Source organism: Hypanus sabinus, chromosome 5 (genome assembly GCF_030144855.1).
Source record: "Hypanus sabinus isolate sHypSab1 chromosome 5, sHypSab1.hap1, whole genome shotgun sequence".
In the NCBI taxonomy this organism is placed as follows: Eukaryota; Metazoa; Chordata; class Chondrichthyes; order Myliobatiformes; family Dasyatidae; genus Hypanus; species Hypanus sabinus.
In genome coordinates this window covers 174,186,207-174,208,544 of record NC_082710.1, presented here as the reverse complement: position 1 = coordinate 174,208,544, position 22,338 = coordinate 174,186,207, and positions in this window count along the sequence as shown.

Sequence of the window (22,338 nt, the reverse complement as noted above, 5' to 3'; positions counted from 1 at the left end):
GTCGAGACGCTGCTGGGCTTTCTTTGCTATGGAGCTGGTGTTGAGGGACCAGGTGAGATTCTCCGTCAGGTGAACACCAAGAAACTTGGTGCTCTTCATGATCTCCACCGAGGAGCCGTCGATGTTCAGCGGGGAGTGGTCACTCCATGCTCCTGAAGTCAACAACCATCTCTTTTGTTTTGTTCAGATTCAGAGACAGGTTGTTGGCTCTGCACCAGTCCGTTAGCCACTGCACCTCCTCTCTGTAAGCTGACTCGTCGTTCTTGCTGATGAGACCCACCACAGTCGTGTCATCGGCGAACTTGATGATATGGTTCGAGCTGTGTGTTGCAGCACAGTCGTGGGTCAGCAGAATGAACAGCAGTGGACTGAGCACACAACCCTGGGGAGCCCCCGTGCTCAGTGTGATGGTGTTGGAGATGCTGCTCCCAATCCGGTCTGACTGAGGTCTCCCAGTCAGAAAGTCTAGGATCCAGTTGCAGAGGGAGGTGTTCAGGCCCAGTAGGCTCAGCTTTCCAATCAGTTTCTGAGGGATGATTGTGTTGAATGCTGAACTGGTCTATGAACAGCATCCAAACGTATGTGTCTTTTTTGTCCAGGTGGGTTAGGGCCAGGTGGAGGGTGGTGGCAATGGCGTCATCTGTTGAGTGGTTGGGATGGTACGCGTGTCACCACTGTCCTGTATGTAACTGTGGATTAGCTGGGCATGTGCACGCTTTGCCCCTCTGATGGCTCGGGACAGTTTGGCCCTTGCTGTTGTTAGAGCTGCCTTGCCGCCTGAGCTGAAAGTGGAATCGCGGGACCTCAGCAGCGCATGCACCTCTGCAGTCATCCATGGCTTCTGTTTTTTTTTATTAAAGAAAATATACTTCATTCAAAAATGAATTATGTACAATACACCATTCAAAGACTTTCAATACTTTACAGTTATTCCCATTACTGTCTTTACATTCTCAAAATTGTCCTCTGTCACGCAGCTGCTGGGGATGAACCTCGACACCGTCCCTTCCATCCTCCTCCACACCTTCTCCGCGAACCCACAGTGTGAAAAGAGATGGGTCACTGACTCCTCCTCTCTGCAGTCCTCCCGTGGGCAGAGGGGTGTGGAGACGACGTTCCGGGCGTACAGGAGGGATCGGACTGGGAGGGCCCCTCTCACCGCCAGCCAGGCGAGGTCTTGGTGAGGTCTGGCGATGAGGCATTTTGCCGGATGAACTGGACAGTCTGCTCAGGTAACCACCCCACTGTGTCCATCTCATCCTTCTCCTGCAGTGCCTGCAGGACCTTACTGCTGACCACTGCCTGATGGCCCTGTGGTCAAAGGTGTTGACCTGAAAGAACTTCTCTACGAAGGACAGGTATGGCGGCAACGACCAGCTGACAGGGGTGTTGCGTGGGAAAGGGGCCAGACCCATCCTTCGTAGCCAGGGCGACAGGTAGAACCTGGGCACGTAGTGGTACTTGGTGCCCACGTACCTGGGATCCACACACAACCTGATGCAGCCACACACGAAGCTGGCCATCAGGGTGAGGGTGACATTGGGGACGTTTTTGCCCCCGTTGTCCGGGGACTTGTACATGGTGGTCCGTCTGACCCGCTCCATCTTAGATCCCCTGACGTATCTGAAGACGGCTCGGGTGATTTCCGAGCTGAAGGAGCGGGGGACTGGCCACACCTGCGCCAAGTACAGCAGCCCTGAGAGCACCTCACACCTGATGACCAGGTTCTTGCCCGCTATCAATAGGGAGCGCCCTCCCCACAGCCCCAGTTTCTGTTTCATCTTGGCAGTCCGCTCCTGCCAGTTCCTGTTGCACGCCTCGGCCCCCCCGAACCATATCCCCAACACCTCCAGGTGATCAGCCCTGATGGTGAAGGGGACGCTGGATCGGTCGGGCCAGTTGCCGAAGAGCAGGGCTTCGCTCTTCGTGCGGTTGACCCTGGCCCCCGACGCCTGCTCGAACTGTTCGCAGATGCCGATCGGCCTGCGAACTGACCTCGGATCAAAGCAGAAGACGGTGACGTCGTCCATGTACAGGGAGGTTTTGACGTGTCCCTCCACTGTCTGGCAGCGTCACCCCTCTTATGCCCTCATCCCTCCTGATGGCTTCGGCAAAGGGTTCTATGCAGCACACGAACAAGACAGGGGAGAGAGGGCAGCCCTGCCTGACTCCAGACCTGATGGGGAAGCTGTCTGTTTCCCACCCGTTGACCTGGACTGTGCTACAGATGTCCGTGTAGAGCAGTTTGATCCAGTTCCGGATTCCCTCCCCAAATCCCATTTTGGAGAGTACATCCGCCATGTACGTGTGCGATATCCTGTCGAAGGCTTTCTCCTGGTCCAAGCTGACCAGGCAGGCGTCCACCCCCCTGTCCTGCACGGAGGCGATGGTGTCCCTCAGCAGCCCGAGGCTGTCTGAGATCTTCCTGCCCGGTACAGCACAGGTTTGGTCCGGGCGGATCACCTGCTCCAGTGCAGACTTGACCCTGTTGGCGATAGTCTTGGACAGGATCGTGTAGTCCACGTTCAGGAGTGAGATGGGCCTCCAATTCCTAATGTCTTCCCTCTCCCCCTTCTGCTTCTAGATGAGGGTGAAGGTGCCCTTCCTCATGGATTCGGACATGCTGTCCGCCAGGAGCGTAGCGTTGTACACTTCCAGCAGGTCGGGGCCCATCCTTTTGGGAGAAGAATCGTGAGCACGTCTCGTCCTGCTCCACGGTTTGGACCCTCGATCGGAAGATAATCTTGGAGGACTCGGCGGCAAAGTGCTGGGCCTGCCGGCCCCTCACCTCCCGCAGTTCCTCCCTGACATCCACCCCCCTCGACTGCAGAAGGAGGAGTTGATGCAACTCTCTCTGGAGTTTACAGAGTTCCCTCTGCCCCTGCCTTGCTCTCTGGATGCCCTTGTGTATGAAGAACCTCTTGATGTTCTCCTTGGTGGCTTCCACCAGTGAACCGGGGAATCAAAGAAGGTTTTCAAGGTTCTCCAACCTGTGTACTCCTTCTCTAGTTCCTCGATGTTCTCTGCGGTCAGCAGCTTAATGTTCAGCTTCTACGTCCCCCTACCTGCCTTCCGGTCCTCCCGCAGGTGACAGGTGGCTCGCAGGAGGCAGAGGCCAGAAAAGAACACCGGCGTGACGTCGGTGGTTCTGACCGTGAGGGGCTCTGACAGGAAGAGGAAGTCGATCCGGGAGCGGGCTGAGCTGTCCGGTCGTGTCCAGGTGGCTTGTGGGGGTCCCAACAAGGTTGACCACAAGGACCACCTGTGGTGAGTCCGGAGGTACTGTCCAGCCTGCCGTCGGCGCCGCCAGATCGTCCAGCTGCATCAATGGTGCAGTTGAAGTCTCCGGGCAGAACGCCCGGCCGGGCCGTCACCAGCAGCGGTGGGAGCCGCTCGCTCCGCACGGGGGAGGCGGACACGGTGATCAGCCGGAGCGGAGTGCCCCGGTATTTGACGTCTGCTACCAGGAGGCGCCCCGCAACCACCTCTTTGACTTGGGTGATTGAGGAGTTGCCTCCCCGTAGCAGAATCCCCAGGCCGGAAGCGCGACAGTCGTTGCCCCCCGACCACACCGACAAACCCCGGGTCCACCAACGCGACCACCTCCGGTAGTTGCCGAGGTGTGGCAGTCCGCACTCCTGGAGGAAGGTCACGTCGGCCTTGACCGAGTCCAAGTACTGGAGCGTGCTGACGCATCGCCCGGTACTCTTCAGACTGCGCACATTGACAGATGCCAGTGAAACGTCCGCCATTTAAAGCTCTTTGTTTCAGAAGCACACTGTCCTTACCTTCGCAGTCCTGAGCCTTCATGCCCACGGCCTCTGCGAAGTCCTTCACCTTCTGTGGGCTCAGGAACTGCAGGTTATTCTCCCCTGGGTGTGGCAGTTCCTGTTCTGTGCCTGGGGGCTGGTGTCTCCCAGGCCTGCTGCCCTTCAGGCTGCGAGGCGCCAGACGTGGCTCAGCTCCCGGGTTCCCGGAGCTGGGGGTCCCTGGTGGTCTCCGCCTCCTGTGCTTGCGCTTGGGTGGGGGGGCAGCAGACTTTCCCCACTCTCTCTCCTCCTCTCCACTGCTTTTGTCCGCTGCTTCCTCTGCGCTGCTGGCCTCCCCCAACTCCTTCCTCCTCCGAAGTGGACAGGTTGCTGGAGGCTGTGTGGCCTCTTGTCTGTTCCTCTCACGATGGAATCCCCTACAACTGCATTTCTCCTTGCTCTCTTGATCACGGAACTGGGCAGAGTGTCAGAGTTCCGTTCGTTGTGGTCTTCCTCTGTCTGGTCAACTTCCCCAACAGCATCTAAAACTATGTATCGATTCCTGACAGGGACTGTCACAGAGGTGCTGTCCACTATTTCTCTATAGGTACTATCGATCACCTCCTCACTTTCTCTAATTAGCTGAAGGTAATCAAGTTGCAGCTACAGATCTCGAACACTGTCCTTAAGGAGCCTCACCTCAACGCACCTAGTGCAGATGTAGTCCTTGGGGAGGCTGGGAGTCTCCCAGGGTCTCCACATCTGGCACACCAAGCATAACACTAATCCTAGATGCAAACCTCTCATGCTACTGTTACTACTAAATAAATAAACCTGTAACCTACCTCTTTACTATAAGACTCAACGGTCGCAGGAAGCCTCTTCCCATTTCCACCTAAGCCCGTTGAGCCAAAGCCCTATCACTCTGCACCCTCTCACTCAGCTGCCCGCTGGATATGGTGGTGTTCTTTTTAAACCTTACGCACTCTGAGGTCACGTGCCCTTGCAGTTGTGCCTCCTTTAACCCAGGTAGTTAAAAAAATTCTGAATTTTCTCCCGAAAAATGACGACTTACTCCGCTCAACGAGTCTGTCCATCAGAGAAAGCAGTATCTCCCAGTGGCCACACATTTTAATTCCACGTTCCATTCCCATTCTGATATGTCTATCCATGGCCTCCTCTACTGTCACGATGAAGCCACACTCAGGTTGGAGGAACAACACCTTATATACCAGCTGGGTAGCCTCCAACCTGATGGAATGAACATTGACTTCTCTAACGTCCGTTAATGCCCCTTCTCCCCTTCTTACCCCATCCCTGACACATTTAGTTTTTTTTCTCTCTGCCCATCACTCTGCCTGTTCTCCATCTCCCTCTGGCGCTCCCCTCCCCCTTTCTTTCTCCCTAGGCCTCCCGTCCCATGATCCTTTCCCTTCTCCAGCTCTGTTTCACTTTTGCCAATCACCTTTCCAGCTCTTAGCTTCATCCCACCCCCTCCGGTCTTCTCCTATCATTTTGCATTTCCCCCTCCCCCTCCCCCTCCTACTTTCAAATCTATTACTATCTTTCTTTTCAGTTAGTCCTGACAAAGGGTCTCGGCCCAAAACGTCGACAGTGCTTCTTCTTATAGATGCTGCCTGGCCTGCTGTGTTCCACCAGCATTTTGTGTGTGTTGCTTGAATTTCCAGCATCTGCAGATTTCTTTGTGTTTGACTTACTCCACTGCCTGCTTGCTGTGAATAAAAAAAAAAGATTCCTGGAATCATTCTCGTGAATCTTCTCTGAACCCGCTCCAATGTCGGTATATCATTTCTAAAATAAAGACCCCAAAACTGCACACAATACTCCAAGTGTGGTCTTACGAGTGTTTTATTCTTAGATGCTTAGAGATAGGATCTTTGGACATTTAGAGAATCGTGGTCTGATCAGGGACAGTCAGCATGGCTTTGTGAAGGGCAGATCGTGCCTAACAAGCTTGATAGAGTTCTTTGAGGAGGTGACCAGGCATATAGATGAGGGTAGTGCAGTGGATGTGATCTACGTGGATTTTAGTAAGGCATTTGACAAGGTTCCACACAGTAGGCTTATTCAGAAAGTCAGAAGGCATGGGATCCAGGGAAGTTTGGCCAGGTGGATTCAGAATTGGCTTGCCTGCAGAAGGCAGAGGGTTGTGGTGGAGAGAGTACATTCAGATTGGAGGGTTGTGACTAGTGGTGTCCTACAAGGATCTGTTCTGGGACCTCTGCTTTTTGTGATTTTTATTAACAACCTGGATGTGGAGGTAGAAGGGTGGGTTGGCAAGTTTGCAGATGACACAAAGGTTGGTGGTATTGTAGATAGTGTAGAGGATTGTCAAAGATTGCAGAGTGACATTGATAGGATGCAGAAGTGGGCTGAGAAGCGGCAGATGGAGTTCAACCTGGAGGAGTGTGAGGTGGTACACTTTGGAAGGACAAACTCCAAGGCAGAGTACAAAGTAATTGGCAGGATACTTGGTAGTGCGGAGGAGCAGAAGGATCTGGGGAGTACATGCCCACAGATCCCTGAAAGTTGCCTCACAGGTAGATAGGGTAGTTAAGAAAGCTTATGGGGTGTTAGCTTTCATAAGTCGAGGGATAGAGTTTAAGAGGCGCGATGTAATGATGCGGCTCGATAAAGCTCCAGTTAGGCCACACTTGGAATACCGTGTCCAGTTCTGGTCATCTCACTATGGGAAGGATGTGGAAGCATTGGAAAGGGTACAGAGGAGGTTTACCAGGATGCTGCCTGGTTTAGAGAGTATGGAATATGATCAGAGATTAAGGGAGCTAGGGCTTTACTCTTTGGAGAGAAGGAGGATGAGAGGAGACATGATAGAGGTGTACAAGATATTAAGAGGAATAGACAGAGTGGACAGCCAGCATCTCTTCCCCAGGGCACCACTGCTCAGTACAAGAGGACATGGCTTTAAGGTAAGGGGAGGGAAGTTCAAGGGGGATATTAGAGGAAGGTTTTTCACTCAGAGAGTGGTTGGTGCGTGGAATGCACTGCCTGAGTCAGTGGTGGAGGCAGATGCACTAGTGAAGTTTAAGAGACTACTAGACAGGTATATGGAGGAATTTAAGGTGGGGGTTTATATGAGACAGGGTTTGAGGTTCGGTACACCATTGTGGGCTGAAGGGCTTGTAATGTGCTGTACTATTCTATGTCCTATATTCTATATAGAGTCTAAACATCACATCCCTGCTCTTATATTCTATACCTCTACAAATGAATGACAACATTCTTCACAACCGACTTAACCCGGAGGTTAAACTGTAGGGTATCTTGCACAATGACTCCCAAGTCCCTGTGCATCTTTGCATTTTGAATTCTCTCCCCATCTAAGTAATAGTCTGCCCATTTATTTCTTCCACCAAAGTGCATGACCATACACTTTCCAACATTGTATTTGTTTTGCCACTTCTTTCCCCATTCCCCTAAACTATCTACGTCTCTCTGCAGACGCTCTGTTTCTTCAACATTACCCGCTCCTCCACCTATCTTTGTATCATCAGCAAATTTAGCCACAAATCCAATAATACTGCAGTCAAAATCATTGACATACATCACAAAAAGCAGCAGTCCCAACACCGACCCCTGTGGAGCTCCAATGGGAACTGGCAGACTGCCAGAATAAGGCCCCTTTGTTCCCACTCTCTGCTTTCTAGCGACCAGCCAATGCTCTACCCATGCTAGTAATTTCCCTGTAATTCCATGGGCTAAGCAGCCTCATGTGCGGCATCTTGTCAAAGGACTTACGAAAATCCAAGTACACCACATCCACTGCATCTCCTTTGTCTACCCTGCTTGTAATTTTCTCCAGGAATTGCAGTAGGTTAGTCAGGCAGGATTTTCCTTTCAGGAAAATTTTCCTTTGGCCTTTCTTGTCATGTGCTTCCAGGTATTCCGTATTCTCATCCATAAGAATCGATTCCAACAACTTCCCAACCACTGATGTCACCTATAGTTTCATTTCTTTTTCCTTTTTCCTTTTCTTTTATACTCCCCCAACCAACACATACTCCACTCTCCCCTCCTACCCCTCCTCACAGCTCCCCACCCTGCTCTCATCACTACACCCCTCCCACACCCGAAACCACCACAGTGGGCTTCACAGCTGAACAGGTGAGAAGACAGCTGAAACGTCTCCACCCAAGCAAGGCTGCAGGCCCGGATGGTGTCAGCCCCAGAGTGCTAAAAGCCTGTGCCCCCCAGCTATGTGGGGTACTTCACCATGTCTTCAACCCAAGCTTGAATCTCCAGAGGGTTCCTGTGCTGTGGAAGACGTCCTGCCTCGTTCCTGTACTGAAGACGCCGCACCCCAGTGGCTCCAATGACTACAGACCAGTGGCATTGACCTCCCACATCATGAAGACCCTGGAGAGACTTCTTCTAGAGCAGCTCCGGCCTATGGTTAGGCCACACTTAGACCCCCTCCAGTTCGCCTATCAGCTCCAACTAGGAGTTGAGGATACCATCTTCTACCTGCTGAACCATGTCTATGCCCACCTGGACAAGCCGGCGGGCACTGTGAGGGTCATGTTTTTTGACTTCTCCAGTGCGTTCAACACTATCCGCCCTGCTCTGCTGGGTGAGAAGCTGACAGTGATGCAGGTGGATGCTTCCCTGGTGTCATGGATTATTGATTACCTGACTGGCAGATCACAGTACATGCGCTTGCAACACTGTGTGTCAGACAGAGTGGTCAGCAGCACTGGGGCTCCACAGGGGACTGTCCTGTCTCCCTTTCTCTTCACCATCTACACCTCGGACTTCAACTACAACACAGAATCTTGCCATCTTCAGAAGTTTTCTGATGACTCTGCCATAGTTGGATGCATCAGCAAGGGAGATGAGGCTGAGTACAGGGCTATGGTGGGAAACTTTGTCACATGGTGCGAGCAGAATCATCTGCAGCTTAATGTGAAAAAGTCTAAGGAGCTGGTGGTGGACCTGAGGAGGGCTAAGGCACCGGTGACCCCTGTTTCCATCCAAGGGGTCAGTGTGGACATGGTGGAGGATTACAAATACCTGGGGATATGAATGGACAATAAACTGGACTAGTCAAAGAACACTGAGGCTGTCTACAAGAAGGGTCAGAGCCATCTCTATTTCCTAAGGAGACTGAGGTCCTTTAACATCTGCTGGACGATGCTGAGGATGTTCTACGAGTCTATGGTGGCCAGTGCTATCATGTTTGCTGTTGTGTGCTGGGACAGCAGGCTGTGGGTAGCAGACACCAACAGAATCAACAAACTCATTAGTAAGGCCAGTGATGTTGTGGGGGTGGAACTGGACTCTCTGCCGGTGGTGTCTGAAAAGGGGATGCTGTCCAAGTTGCCTGCCGTCTTGGACAATGACTCCTATCTACTCCATAATGTACTGGTTAGACACAGGAGAACATTCAGCCAGAGACTCATTCCGCCGAGATGTAACACTGAGTGTCACAGGAAGTCATTCCTGCCTGTGGCCATCAAACTTTACAACTCCTCCCTCGGAGTGTCAGACACCCTGAGCCAGTAGGCTGGTCCTGGACTTATTTCCACTTGGCACAATTAACTTATTATTATTTAATTATTTATGGTTTTATATTGCTATATTTCTACACTATTCTTGGTTGGTGCAGCTGTAACGAAACCCAATTTCCCTCGGGATCAATAAAGTATGTCTATCTGTCTGTATGCTGCCTCCCACCCTTCTTAAATAGCAGAGTAACATTTGCAATTTTCCAGTCATCCGGTACAAAGCCAGAATCTATTGATTCCTGAAAGATTATCATTAATGCCTCCGCAATCTCTCCAGCTACTTCCTTCAGATCCCAAGGGGTGCAATCTATCAGCTCCAGGAGATTTATCCACCCTCAGACCATTAAGCTTCCTGAGCACCTTCGCAGTCGTAATTTTCACTGCACAAACTTCACTTCCCTGACACTCTTGAATGTCCGGTATACTGCAGACATCTTCCACTGTGAAGAATGATGCAAAATAAGCATTCAGTTCCTCTGACATCTCTGCATCTCTCATTCCAATATCTCCTGCATCATTTTGTGTTGGTCCTATATCTACCATCAACTCTCTTTTACCTTTTATATACTTAAAAAAGCTTTTAGTATCTTCTTTGATATTAGTCATCAGCTTCCTCTCATAATTAATCATAAAAAGATTTAACACTGAGCATCATCGGAAGTCATTCCTACCTGTGGCCATCAAACTTTACAACTCCTCCCTCAGAGTGTCAAACACCCTGAGCCAATAGGCTGGTCCTGGACTTAGTTTTCCACTTGGCATGATTAACTTATTATTATTTAATTATTGATAGTTTCATATTGCTATATTTCTTCACTATTCTTGGTGGCGCAGCTGTAACGAAACCCAATTTCCCTCAGGATCAGTAAAGTATGTCTGTCTGTCTGTCTTCCTTCCTAATGACCTTAGTTTCTTTCTGCAAGCTTTTAAAAGCTCCCCACTCCTCTATCTTCCCACTAGCTCTGGCTTCCTTGTGTGCCCTCTCTTTTGCTTTTACTTTGGCTCTGACTTCACTTGTCAGCCACGTAGTGTCCTTCTTCCCTTTGAAAATTTCTTATTATTTGAATATATCTGTCTTGCATTTCTCTGATTTTTTGCAGAAACTCCAGCCATTGCTGCTCTGCTGTCCTTCCTGCTAGCGTCCCTTTGCAGTCATCCTTGGCCATTTCCCCTCTCATGCCATTGGAATATCCTTTATTCCACTGAAATACCAACACATTGGAATTTAGTTTCTTCTCAAATTTCACAGTGAATTGGATAATATTGTGATCACTGTTCCCTAAGTGTTCCTTACCCTTAAGCTCTCTTATCATCTCCGGATCATTGCACAACACCCAACCTAGCACAGCCAATCCCCTAGTGGGCTCAACAACAAGCTGTTCTAAAAAGTCATTCCTCAGACATTCTACAAATTCTCTCTCTTGAGGTCCAGTACTGGCCTGGTTTTCCCAATCCACCTTCATGTTAAAATCCCCAATGATTATCGTGACATTGCCCTTCTGACATACCTTTTCTATCTCCTGTTGTAATATGTAATCCACATCCAGGCTGCTGTTCAGAGGCCTGTATACAACTGCCACTAGGGTCCTTTTACCCTTGCCATTTCTTTACTCAACCCATAGAGACTCTGCACCTTCTGATCCTATGTTATCTCTTTCCAATGATTTAATATTATTTCTTATACACGGAGCCACACCACCCCCTCTGTCTACTAACCTATCTTTCCGATACACCATTTACCCTTGGATGTACAGCTCCCAATGGCAACCATCCTTCAGTCAGGTTTCAGAGAGGGCCACAACGTCATATTTGCCAATCTGTAGCTGAATTTCAAGATCATCCATTTTATTCCTTATTCTGCATGTACTTAAATACAACACTTTCAGTCCAGTATTTGTTGCTTTCTGTTTTAACTGCACCATGCCTCTATTGCCCTGTAACTCGTGCCACTGGCTGTGACTAAGCCTCATTTCCTACCTGTTCTTTCTATAATCTCTGTTGCACGCTATCTTTGATTAATTTCTGTTTTCCCCCTCCTCAGCCTTATCAGTCCAGTTCCCTTCCCCCTCCCAAATTAGTTTAAACCCTCCCTAAGATTTGCCCGTTAGGAAATTGGACCCCTTTGGGTTCAGGTGTAACATGTCCTTTTTGTACAGGTCTTACCTCCCCCAGAAGAAGCCCCAATGATCCAGGAACCTGAAGCCCTGCCCCTACACCAGTCTCTCATCCACACATTAATAGGTCTGATCATGCACTCACTAGCAAGTGGCACAGGCAACAGACCTGAGATTACTATCCTAGAGGACATGCTTTTCAGCTTCCTACCTTACTTCCCGAATCCCCTCTTCAGGACCTCCTCCCTTTTTCTACCTATGTCATTGGTAACAACATGTACCAAGACTTCTGGCCATTCCCCCTCTCCCATCAGAATATTTTGCACCCGATCCGAGACATCCCGTACCCTGGCACCTGGGAGGCAACGCAACATGTGGGTATCTCTGTCAGGCTGACAGAACCTTCTGTCTGTTCCCCTCACTATGGAGTCCCGTAGGAATACCGTATTCCTCATCTTCCTCTTTCCCTTCTCGTTCCAGTGCCTCGTTTGGTCCATCCGTCACTCAGCCTCACTCACATGATCATTGGGGACACATGTCACCTGAACAAGGATTGAATGAGACACTTGGGTGGGGAGGAGAGGTCAATGCAGGGTCACAGGAAGCTACCACGTAGTGAACAGGGTGCAGAAAAGGGAGGGGTGGGAAGTGTTGGAGGCATGAGATCTGAGAAAATGTGCACAAAGGGTGAGGGGCAGGGGAAATCCTGGAGGAGAGGACGAGATTGATTTTTATTTTATTTATTTATTAATGTGGAATAGGCTCTTCTGGCTCATCACTCCTCACTGCTCAGCTATCCCCAGTCGAATCAGGGAACAATTTACAGTGACCTATCAACTTACCAACTAGTATGTCTTTGGATTGTGGGAGGAATCCTGAGGTCTTATCGGGGAGATGGCAGGAGATTGGAGGAAAATGGATCAGTCATGATGAAAAGCTGAAGCAGACTCGATGGGTCGAATGGCCTAATTCTGCTCCTATATCTTTATGGTCTTGTGGTCACTCAGAGGAAACTGACACAGTCGTAGGGAGAACCTACAAACTTGTTACAGGCAGCAGCAGGAATTGAACCTGGGTCGCTGGTAGTGTAAAGTGTTGTGCTAGCCACTAGGCTACCGTGCCACCCTGGACCAAGGGTGAGGGAGGATTAGGTGAGTCTGGGCATAAGTGAAGTCAAGGCTTGGATAAAGATAAATGCCTGAGCTCGTGTGTGTGTGTGAAGCACAATACAGGCTGTTCAGCCCACAAGGTTGTGCCGAACATGTCCCTTAGAAATGCCTCTATTGCCCTGTAACTCGTGCCACTGGCTGTGACTTAGCCTCATCTCCCGTCTATTCTTACTATATATCTGTGGCATGCTATCTTTGATTAATTTCTGTTTTCTCCCTCCTCAGCCCTATCACTCCAGTTCCCTTCCCCCTCCCAAATTAGTTTAAATCCTCTCTAAGAGCTTTTTAAAATTTGCCCACTAGGATTTTGGACCCCTTTGGGTTCAGGTGTAACATGTCCTTTTCGTATAGGTCATACCTCCCCCAGAAGAAGCCCCAATGATCCAGGATTCTGAAGCCCTGCCCCCTACACCAGTCTCTCAGCCACACATTAATATGCCTGATCATGCACTCACTAGCACGTGGCACAGGCAGCAGACCTGAGATTACTATCCCAGAGGACCTGCTTTTCAGCTTCCTACCTTACTCACTGAATTCACTCTTCAGGACCTCCTCCCTTTTTCTACCTATGACATTGGTAACAACGTGTACCAAGACTTCTGGCCATTCCCCCTCTCCCTTCAGAATACTCTGCACCCGATCCGAGACATCCCGTACCCTGGCACCTGGGAGGCAACACAACATGTGGGTATCTCTGTCAGGCTGACAGAACCTCCTGTCTGTTCCGCTCACTAACATTAGAAACTACTAGGATTACCCAAAGCCCTCTATTTTCCTAAGCTCCATGTACCTATCCAAAAGTCTCTTAGACGACCCTATCGTATCTGCCTCCAACACCGCTACCCGCAGCCCATTCTACACACTCACCACTCTCACCGTAAAAAAACTTACCCCTGACATCTCCTCTGTACCAACTCCCCAGCACCTTAAACCTGTGTCCTCTTGTGGCAGAATGACTGAGACGTCTCGGCTTTCCAGGTAAATGCAGATTCAGCACTGGTCCATTTTCCATAATTATTTTTAAACTGTTTGAAAGATGCTCACTGGGGTAAAGTACTTCCCCACTGACATGTTAACCCTTTCCCAGACACACTTACTGTGAGGTGTCAAGTGTACTCCAGTCAAGCTATCTACATATATCTTGTCAAAACAATCAGAAACACGTTTTACAAATTATGCCCTGTCAAATCCCTCAGCACGATGACTATCCCAGTCAATATTAAGGATGTTAAAATTGCCTCTTATTGCAATTTTAATATTTCAATAAGTATTTAATATTCCCATTCCAACAGGGATGTGAACCAGGATGAAGGAGTTGAGGATGAGCCAGCAGGTTTACAAGTGGATGATGGGTGTAACATTAGTGTAAGGAAGGACAAGCGAATGATTGGGTACAAATGCAGACAGAGCAAAGAGTTAAATTGTACCACAGAGGCAAAATTCAAAAGGGCAAAGAAAGCAGGAGTGATGGTGGGGTATTAAAATGCACGTGGCACTCGGAATATGGTGGACAATCTCGTGGCGCAACTAGAGATTGTTCGGTATGACATTGTGGGCATCACTGAGCCCTGCTGTGGCTGAAAGAAGGCCATACTTGGGAGCTTACCACCAAAGCATATACTTTGTATGGAAAGGACAGGCTGGAAGTCAGAGGCAGTGGTGAGGCTCTGTTGGTAAGAGATGGAATTATATCTTCAGAAAGAGGTGACATAGGGTTAGAGAATGTTGAATCTTTGTGGGTGGTGTGAAGAAGCTAAAAGAGTGAAAAAAAAAACATTGCGTGAATTGTATATAGGCCTCCAAGATGTAGGGTTAAGATTGCAGAGAGAACTGGAAAAGGAATGCAATAAGGGAAATTGTAATTACCAATTGTAATGGGGGATTTCAATATGCCAGGAGATTGGGATAATTAAGTTGTTGACTGATCTCTATAGAGGGAGTTTGTTGAATGCCTACGAGATGGCTTTTTAGAGCAGCTTGTGCTTGAACCTATTTGGGAAAAGGCTATCTTAGATCAGGTGATGTGTAATAACCCAGGACTTATTAGGGAGCGTAACCTCAAGGAACCCTCAGGAGCCAATGATCACAATATGACTGAATTCATACTGCATTTTGGGAAGGAGAACCACAACTCACATGTATCACCATAGAGGAATAGAGGGAATGACAGAGGCATCAGAGAGGAGCTTACCCAAGTGGATTGATACTGTTGGGGATGATAGTAGAGCAGAGATAGCTGAAGTTTCTGGGAATAGTTCACAGGGCGCAGAATTGAATCTTTTAAAATTCAACAAGAAGCAACTAAATAAGCCATGAGAAGGGAAAAGATGAAATATGAGGTTAGACAAGCCAATAGCATAAAGCAGGGTACCAAAGGTTTTGTCAGTTATAGAAAGAGTAAAAGGGAGGTGAGAATTGATATTAGACCACTGGAAAATGATGCTGATGAGGTACTAATGGGGGACAAAGAAATGACAGATGAACTGATGAACTTTACATCGATCTTCGACACTAGCAGGGTGCCAGAGCTCTGTGAGTGACAGGGAGCCGAAATGACTGTCATTGCTATACAATGGAGAAAGTGCAAGGCAAACTCAAAGCTCTTAATGTGGAGAAGTTACCTGGGCCAGATGGACGGCATTCCAGAGTCTCATGTCTGTTTGCTGAAGATATAATTGTCATGATCTTTCATTTCATGATCATTTGACTCTGGCATGGTCCTGGAAGACTGGAAGACTGCAAATGTCTCTCCACTCTTTAAGAAGGGAGGAAGGCAAAATAAAGGTAATTATAGACCAGTTAACCAAACCTCAGTGGTTGGGAAAGTGCTGGAGACTGTTATGAAGGATGAGGTTTTGTGTGGTTGAGGATGCATGGAGGTGGGGTGAGAGAGGAGGGGGAGTGACTGGTCTGTGCGAGGAATGCCGGAGGAGGAAGCAGGATGTGGGGTTGTAGGAGAGAGGGTCTAAGCGAGGCTGCATGGTAATTGAGGTGTAGGGAAGAGTCTGAAGGAGGATCAAGTTCCAGAAAGTTAGAGGCAAGTTGGGAAATGTCAGGAGGAGGCAGTGGGTAATGTTTCTGTCCCTCAGCCTAGCTGTGTGTGTCTGTGTGAGTGTGGTGTGGTGAGCAGCCAGTGTTTAGAGTGGCTTTGGCTCATCCGGCTGGGGTGAGCTTAAGTATTTGGTAGGGTTCTGACTTGGGAGATTGAGGAGGTGATAGGAGGTACAGCGAGGTAGTCAGCCCTGCAAGAGCAGAGAGGGGAAGAGGACTGCAGTATTGAGGGGGGATTCCATTGTTAGAGGAACAGTGATGAGATACTGTGCGTGCGATAGAGACACCCAAGTGTTATATTGCTTCCCAAGTGCTAGGATCAGGTATGTCTCAGATCAGGTCCATGGCATTCTCAAGGCTGAGGGTGAGCTGTCAGAAGTCCAAGTAAATATTGGTGACAATGAGAGGGGTAGGTAAGCTGAGGAGGTCCTCAAGAGAGATTTTAGGGAGATAGGTAGAAAGCTGAAAACAGGCCCTCCAGGATTGTGATTTCTGGATTGCTGCCTGTTCCACGTGCCAGTGGGGGTAAGAATAAGATGATGTGTCAGGCAGGTAATCTAATTTGGTAGATGAATGATAGAGCTGAGGATGAGGTTGCTAATTTACAAACAGAGGTTATCTGTAGTGAGACTCCTAGCAAGAAGTGGCAGATGATAGGGCAAAATTGTTGTCAACAGGAACAGTTGCAATGTGAAAGGCAGGTAAAGTCAAAAAGAGTGAACACAGTACAGGAGATGTTATATTTGAGTGTGCAGTATATGGAACAAGGCAGATGAATGTGTAGCCCAGTTATAGATCGGCATGTATGATATTTGTAGGCATCACTGAATCCTGGCTGAAAGAAGATTATAGCTGGGAGCTCAATGTCCAAGGATGCACATTGTATCAAAAGGACAGGCAGGAAGGCAGAGGGGGTGGCATTGCACTTTGGTCAAAAAATGAAATCAAATCAATAGAAAGAAGTGCTATATGGTCAGAAGGTATTGAATTATTCTAGATAGAGCAAAGGAACTGCAAGGGTAAAAAGACCCTGATGGGAGTTCTAGAGCCAAAGAAAGTATTCAACCCTCCACCCAAAAGTTTCCATGTTTTACTGTTTTTCAACATTGAATCACAATAGATTTAGCTTGGCTTTGACATTGATTGACTGAAAAAAGACTATTTTGTGTCAAAGTGAAAACAGATCTCCACAGAGTGATCTAAATTAATTACAAATATTAAACACAAAATAATTGATTGCGTAATTATTCACCCCCCCCCCTCCCCCTTCAAGTCAGTATTTAGTAGATGCCCCTTTGGGAGCAATTACAGCTTTGAGTCTACATGGACAGGTCTCTATCAACTTTGCACATCTGGAAACTGCAATTTTTCCCCATTCTTCTTTACAAGACTGCTTAATCTCTGTCGGATTACACAGGAATCATGAGTGAACAGCCCTTTTCACATTGAGCCATAGCTTTTCAATTGGATTGAGGTCTGGGCTCTGACTTGGCCACTCTAGGACATTAACATTCTTGTTTTAAAGCCATTCCTGTGTAGGTTTGTCTTTGTGCTTGGGTCGTTGCTTGCTGGCAAGCAAATCTTCTCCCAAGTTGCAGTTCTTTTGCAGACTGCATCAGGTTTTCCACCAATATTTCTCTGTATTCTGCTGCATTCATTTTACCCTCTAACTCCATAAGTCTTCCAGGGCCTGCTGCAGTGAAGCATCCCAACAGCATGATGCAGCCATCATGATGTTTCTTGGCGGGGATGGTATGTTTCTGATGACCTGTGGTATTTGGCTTATGCCAAACAGCAAATAGTCTGACAAATTTTGGTTTCATCAAACCACAGAAACTTCTTCCAGCTGACTTCAGAGTCTCCCACATGCCGTCTGGCAAACTCTACCCAAGATTTCATGTGAATATTTGTCAACAGTGGCTTTCCCTTTGCCACTGTCCCATAAAGCTGCGACATGTGGAGAGCCTATGAAGCAGGTGTATACACCGTTTCTCCCATCTCAGCCACTGAAGCTTGTAACTCCTCCAGAGTCGTCATCAGTCTCTTGGCGGCTTCTCTCATTAGACCCCTTCTACACACTCACTCAGTTCTTGAGGACTGCCTGGTCTTGGCAGATTTACAGCTGTGTCATATTCTTTCCACTTCTTAATGATTGACTTAACTGTGCTCCAAATGATATTCAGTAACTTGGACATTTTCTTGGATCCATCTCCTGACTTGAGTTTTTTCAATAATCTTTTCCTGGTGTTGCTTAGAGTGTCCTTTTCTCTTCATGATGTAGTTTTTGTTAGGACACTGAACTACCAGAGTTAGTCCTTCCAGATACAGGTGTATTTTTACAACAATCAATTGAACCACCTTGACTGCACACAGGTGACCTCCATTTAACCAATATTGTGACTTCCAAGATAAATTGGCTGCACCAGTGATGATTTTGTCTGTCATATTAAAGGGAGTGAATACTTATGCAATCAATTACTTTGTGTTTTATATTTGTAAATAATTTAGTTCACTTTGGAGAGGGTTGTTTTCATTCTGACATGACAGTCTTTTTCTGTTGATCAGTGTAAAAAGAGCCACTGTGATTGAATGATGTAAAACAATAAAACATGAAATCCCAAAAGGCTGGTCAATACTTTGTATAGGTACTATATATACAGACCCCCAAAGAGTACTTAGAATGTGGTCTACAATTTATGATGGGAAATAGAAAATGTATGCCAAAAGAACAATGTTACAATGGTCATGGTGGATTTCAATATGCAGGTAGATTGGGATTGGTGCTGATAACAAGAGGGGCAATATCTATAATGCCCATGAATGTTTTTTAGAGTAACGCATGGTTGAGCCCACTAGGGGATCATTTATTCCGGATTGGGTGCTGTGCAATCAACAGGAATTGATTAGAGCGTTTAAGGTAAAGGAACCCTTAGGAGTAAGTGATCACAATATGATTCAATTCGGACTGAAATTACAGAAGCGGAAGATGAAGTTAAATGCATTAGTATTACAGTGGAGTAAAGGGAATAACAAAGGTATGAGAGATGAGTTGGCCAAAATTGATTGGAAAAGAACACTGGCAGGGATGATGTCAGAGCAGCAATGGTTGCAATTTCTGGAAGCAATTTGGAATGCACAGGATATATACGTCCCAAAGAGGAAGAAGTATTCTAAAGACAATATACCACAACCGTTGTGAACAAGAGCTGTCAAAGCCGACATCAAAGCCAAAGAGAGGGCATATAGGAGTCCAAAGATTAATGGGAAGTTAGAGGATCAGGAAGCTTTTAAAAACCAACAGAAAACAACTAGAAAGACATTAAGAAGGAAAAGGTGGAACACAAAAGAAAGCGGGACAATAATATTAAAGAGGATACCAAAAGTTTGTTCAGATACATAAAGTGTAAAAGTGTAATCGGCTGGAAGCCGATGCTGGACAGGTAGGAATGGGGCACAAGGAAAAGGCCGATGAACTGAATAAGTATTTTTGCATCAGTCTTCACAGTGGAAGACACAGCCTGTACGCTTGAAGTTCAAGAGTGTCAGGGGGCAGAAGTTTGTGAAGTTGCCATTACTAGTGAGAATGTTCCTGGGGAAACTGAAAGGTTAGAAGGTAGATAAGTCACCTGCACCAGATGGTGTAAACACCATGGTTCTGAAAGAGGTGGCTGAAGAGTTTGCAGAGATATTTGTAATGATCCTTCAGAATCACTGGAATCTGGAATGCTTTCAAAACAATGGAAAATTGCAAATGTCAGTTCACTCTTCAAGAAGGGGGAGAGGCGGAAGAAAGGCAATTATAGGCCAGTCAGTCTGACCTCAATGGTTGGGTAGATTGAATCAATTGTTCAGGATGTGGTTTCGGGGTACTTGGCATCACATGAGTTTCCTTAAAGGAAAGTCTTGCCTCACAAATCTGATGCAATTCTTTGAAGAAATAACAAGCAAGATATACAAAGGAGAATCTTTGGATATTGGGTATTTCTATTCTCAGAAGACCTCTTCCAAGTTTAGCCTGGACTATGAGTGGTCCACTCATCCTCCAGGTTCGAGGTAAGCTCAGGGCTAAAGACCCTGGCTAGTCCAAAAACAATTGTTACAGAAACAGTAATAAAAATCCTCCTATCATGGAGGACCTTCCTTGCTGCTCTCAACGCCAGTGGTGTAACGGACGGTGATAAAAACAAATTGAGAAGGTGACACACATGAGGCTGCTTCACATGGTCAGAGCCCAGTGTATTACAGGAAAGATACTAGCGTGGGTAAAGCAGGGACTGACTGGCAGGAGGCAAAGAGCGGGAATAAAGGGAGCCTTTTCTGGTTGCCTGCCGATGACCAGTGATGTTCCTTAGTGACCTGTGTTGGAAGTGCTTCTTTTTACCTTAGGAACTTTGGTGTATTGTTGCAGTGCATCTTGTAGATAGTACACACTGCCTCAACTGTTGGTCAATGGTGGAGGGATTGGTTGCTTGTGGAAGGGGTCCCAATCAAGTGGTTGCCTTGTGCTGAATTGTGTCAAGCTTCTTGAGTGTTGATGGAACTGCACTCATCCAGGTGAGTGACGAGTATTCCATTACACTCCTAACCTGAGCCTTGTAGATGATGACAGATTCTGGGGAGTCAGGAGGCGAGTTACACGTCGCAGGATTCCTAGCCTTTGACGGTGTTTATATGACTGTGTGGAGAGAACTTTGCACTGTTTCTCCACCCTTGGACTGTGTCGAGAGAGCTTTCCTCTGTGTACCTAACCTGGGAATGTGTCAGTAGATCTTTGCACTGTGTACCTACCTTGTGAGTGTTGATGGAGCAGTGCAGAGGGAGATGTTTTCTGTATCGCCTGTGCACTCAGATTGTGTGTAACCACTGACACCGCACATTGCTGCTTTCAAATGACAGAGTTTCCATGTTTGGAAATTATTCTGCCAACAGGGAGTGGCAGTAACTTGGGGAATTTGCCAAAACAAGTCAGTTTTAAATTTGGAACTGATATATTTCCACTCACCCGAGTTATGAAGGGTTCCAGAGGTGAATTTTAAGTCACCCATGATCCTGTTTGAATGATGGGATGTGGTAGAGGGGCTGATCCTCCTACAGTCTCTCCACCTCACCTGAATATATCTGTGCAGTGCATCCTGAGATGGATTTGACTTTATCCTTTCCTTCCCAGTTGAAGCAAAGCGAAATGGAACCGCAGAAGTGGGAAGAGGCCATGAGGAACTTTCAGAAGATGATCTGACCTGTTGAGTGCAGCAGGGACCGTGCCGGGGATTTTAACTGCTCACCTGCGACTGCGTATGTCTGAAAGATGGTGAGGCAATTCTTCGCACTGGATCTGGCTTGAGCTTAAACTCAGCTCGGGTGTGGATGGGTTGGTGATGGGTTACATGAAGTGCCTGCTGTCTCCATCCCTTATGTTTAGTTCCAGTTGTGCACCGTTCCCCACCGTTCCCTGACCTTCGGGTGACAGATTTTGGTCCATTTCTCCTCAGTGGGATAGACTTCCTCTCACTCTTTCCCACTCCCCCTTGTTCCTGCTCTCCCTCTCATATTGGCATGTTTTCTATGCCGCTAACCCTACCTCTGTATCCCTCTTCGCGTCTTTCTCTAACTCTTCATCCTCTTCTCTCCGCTTCTCTTTTCTTCCTTTAACCTTTCTCTATTTTTACTTCTCCATTGCTTTCCTGACTCCCTCTCTTTCCTCTCTTTCCGATTTCTCCCTTCAATCTTTTACCTTCGCTTTCTTGTTGTTTTACCTCAGTGCCTCTGTTTCTCTCTCCATCTCATTCATTTCCCCAAGTTCTTGTCTGTTTCCCCACCTTTTCCCTCCTTCTCCTATTTCTCTATTCCCTGTCTTCTTTCCTTCTCCTCGTTTAGGAGTCCAGCTCCTAACCAGCCCACCACAAACTGTCGGCAAACTTGTGCCCTCCTGTTCTCCCTCTCACTCTCCCCTCGAGATGGTCTCCAGGTTTCATGTTTCTGGACTTCATCTGAATGATCTGCCATAGAGGTTTATTGTGGCAAATCAGTTAACCTATGCTCATTTGGAAGAAGAGGGAGAAGGGAAGCAACAAGCTTCAGTAGCTAATGGACGTGGGGAAGAGGGGGCTACCAGTGATTTCCATGTGAGGTGGGGGAGTAGGAACTGGTTAGCTGCCAGTTGCCGGGGGTTCCGGATCAAATCCCGGGTCTGGAGCTGTGATGCAGCGTCTCTACTTGCTGCGCCACGGAACCACGAGGCATCTTTCAGAGGGGGTGGGCTTGGATTTCAGCCCCACTCTGTCTCCCCCTTCAGTTTATCCAGATGATGGCTTGTTGCCCAATGCTGTGAACATCCCCCAGCCACAAGCCCCTGGGAGTTTGCAGAAAAACTTTGGCAGGTGCCTTCGCCTCGCACTGACAAGCCGGACTCCACTTCCAGTGCCAGTGTTCTCCCTGTCACCAAGTCCAGGTTGAGGGATCTGCACTGCTGGTGACCAATAGACCGATGTGAGCATTTGAAGAAAGAGAGTGGCCCTCATTTCTCACCCAGGTCTCTCACCCACTTGTTCTCACCTTTCTGTTAAGATCATTGCCCAAAAGCCCTCACTGTAACCTGGCTCCCTTTACACCTGTCTCAAGGTGGAGGCTGGGGGGTTGAAACGGATTTGCTTTCTGTAACAGTGCTGTGTCAACAAGGAAAACAACTGAATATTTATTGATGGAATCCCTC